The sequence below is a fragment of the Panthera uncia genome, chromosome F2, assembly GCF_023721935.1.
Source record: "Panthera uncia isolate 11264 chromosome F2, Puncia_PCG_1.0, whole genome shotgun sequence".
Lineage (NCBI taxonomy): Eukaryota > Metazoa > Chordata > Mammalia > Carnivora > Felidae > Panthera > Panthera uncia.
In genome coordinates, this window is record NC_064812.1 from 63,360,714 (window position 1) to 63,363,962 (window position 3,249).

Here is a 3,249-nt window from a genome sequence, read left to right on the forward strand (position 1 = left end):
CAAAGCGTTCCCCGGCATAGAAGGGTAAAACCACCTGAGTTAGAAGGTCATTTAACAGAAAATATTGGAGACAGACTCATTAGAATTTCTCTTTGCTGTCAAGAAAAATAGTGTTGACAAATGTACATCAAAAGCCTACCAGCCCGATATTTTCTTCATGTACAGAAGACTGAAATTACAAAGTTATACCCACAAAATTCCAAACTTAAACGAAACATAAGTGACTAAAAGCCTGAAAACCAAGGAGATTGGAGTATAGTACCTCCCTTTATCTGTGGGGGATCCATTCTAAGACCCCTAGTGGATATCTGAAACCACAGGTAGTACTAAACCCTATATATATATATACACACACACACTATATACACTATATATATATACACTATATATATATATACACACACACACTATATACACTATATATATACTATAGTGTAGTATATATATATATATATATTATATGTATATAGTGTATATAGTACTATATATAGTATATACATAGTGTATATAGTGTGTGTATATATATACATATACACTATGTTTTTGCTATACATACATACCTCTGATAAAATTTAACATAAATAATGCACAGTAAGAAGAGATTAAAACAATAGCTAATAATAAAATAGAACAATTATAACAATACACTATAATAAAAGTGACATGAATTTGGTCTCTGTCTCTCCCAAAATATCTTACTGTACTATCTTCACTGTTCCTGTGATGACGTGAGGTGACAACATGCCTACGTGAAGAGGTGAAGTGAGGTGAATGACCTAGGCATTATGATGCAGCGTTAGGCTGCTACTGACATGACAAAGTGTTGGAAAGAGGCTCATCAGCTTTCAGACCATGGTTGACCACAGGTACCAGAAACCACAGATAAGGGGGGAATGCTGTATTGAAGAAAGTTTGCTGAAATGATGAACTATGAGTTCTTTTCTGGAGAAAGACAGAAGTGGAGAAACGAGAAGGCTAAAGGATTTGGAAGAAATGAGGACTTTGTATTTATTGTTGAAAAAATGTTTATTTTGGGTGGTGCCTGGGAGGCTCGGTTGGTTGAGCATCCGACTTCTGCTCAGGTTATGCTCTCACGGGTTCGTGAGTTCAAGCTCTGTGTGGGGCTCTGTGTTGACAGTTCAGAGCCTGGAACTTGTTTCAGATTCTGTGTCTCCCTCTCTCTCTGCCCCTCCCTCTCTTTCTCTCTCTCAAATAAATAAATACTTTTTTAAATGTTTATTTATTTGAGAGAGAGAGAAAGAGCATGTGTGCATGAGTGGGGAAGGGGCAGAGAGAGAGGGGGGGACAGAGGATCCCAAGCAGGCTCTGTACTGATGGCACAGAGCCCAACGTGGGGCTCAAACTCACAAACCATGAGATCATGACCTGAGCCCAAGTGAGATCATGATCTGAGCCAAAGCCAGATGCTTGGCCGACTGAACCACCCAAGCACCCCATCAGATGAAGATCTCAATATCCTCATAGAAATAGTCACAGGGCAGGTAAGCCAAGAAGCTCTACGGAAGGTTTTGCTGTGGAGGAGTTACAGATCCAGATGTGACTGGGAGTGTTCGGCTAAAGTGGTGAAGTGAAGGGGACAAAGATCTAGGGTCCTGCATGAGTCATCCATGTGGAGAATGAGTCACACAAGGTGACCAAAGTGTTGGAGTGGAGGTAAATGTCCTCAGACATGGGAAAAGGGGAGAGGGAGTATAGCCCAATGGCATGGACTTCAAAGGGATAGTTTTTAAAAGACAATAGGGTAATAAAAATTTTATTTTCCAGGAAACATTCTGATATGAAAATTCACTGCACATCGGGAAGGATCAAAGAGGCATGGAGAAGCATAGTGGGTGGCTTTTAAAGGCCATGGAAAGGTCAGCTGAGGGGATCCTTTCTTTTAAGTATGGCTACCTGGGCTCAGAAAGGGAGGAAGAGAGAGAAAACAGTGTGAGCTCCACCTTCCAGAGAATCCTTACATAAAAGGCCACGAGCGATCCTGTGGTTTCTGAAGAAAAAAATACGGCTCACATTTTCAAAATCTAGATTTTTCTGAGATACAACAGGGGATAACAGAATGGCAAGAATATTGAAGAGAATATTATCATAAATGTCCTGAAACTTTCAAATGTCATGTGTCATGAGTCAAAATTATTTACAAATGTCATGAACAGTTCTAACAAATCCACAAATTTCCCATTAAGTATTTTCTTTCATAAGAGATCAGCTTCACACTATGTCTATTTGTGCAAAGTATTCTATAATTTACTTTCTTTAGTTGGAGGTGCAATCAGTTTTGGCAGCACTTTTTATAACCAACCAGGGAACACTTACAACTTGGAGACAAATATGTTATAGGTCTGGGAGACCTGTTTTGCCTAAAGGAAAGAGGGTGAACAAAATACCTTCTAGTGGCCCCCAAGCCTCTAGTAGAGTTTGGTCCCTGTCTTCCTAGCCTAGGAAGAAGAGCTAAATGTTGGCAACTTTCACTCAGCTCTCAGAAACATTTTAACAGTCTTAATACTCACTGGGCACCCACGAATGCCCTTATATTTATGTTTATAGTTTAAAATGCTTGTATTTCTTGCATATCATTGCAATCATAAGATCATTAATAGAACCATATCTTATAATAATTTTTTTTGTAATCTGCATCAACCTCTTACTGAGTGCTAAAAACATAGAGCTCATTAAACCACGGACTGATTAAAAGTTACAAAGTTGCAGGGTAGAAAAGCAAGGCTCATGCTTGCTTTGTATGGCCAGGACCTGCACCTCTTGGCTTACATTGGAGCTCCTGTTCTCTGGTAAGGGGCTGCCTATCAAAGCTATCCAAATGCACATAGGCACCCCATTATTCCCAGCAAGGTTTTCCATTGCCTAATTAATTCAAGCCTACTCTTTCAAGATCGCCCAGTGAGTAGCCCTATTGAATCTGAATGACTTAAGAAGCTGGCTCTCTCAGCAAGTAGTTTTATGAACTGAGTGTGAACTAGAAGCAGTGATAAAATATTACCTGTCCTTATTGCTCTATTTATACAAAAGCCGTTACTTTGAAATGGGCGGTTCCTGTCTAAATACCATTCACATAGAATCAGGTTTTAAATCAGGCAGATTTGTCCAAGAGGCCAGACATGTTAGATGGGAGAAGGGCAGTGAAATGATGAGACAGAAACTGGTACTAAAATACGCACAGACTCCTTCCCCCTGTCCCACCCCACACTAAGGGTTAAGGGTTGATTCTTTTCA

At 39.7% G+C, this 3,249-nt stretch overlaps 1 long non-coding RNA gene across 1 annotated transcript; it reads left to right on the forward strand.

The window, feature by feature from the left end:
- The first annotated feature begins 875 nt into the window (after positions 1 to 875).
- On the forward strand, positions 876 to 2,129 carry LOC125924637 (uncharacterized). The gene is made up of 2 exons (XR_007458493.1): positions 876 to 1,674; positions 1,786 to 2,129. It is a non-coding gene; the product is annotated as an uncharacterized LOC125924637 (long non-coding RNA).
- Positions 2,130 to 3,249: the final 1,120 nt, after the last annotated feature.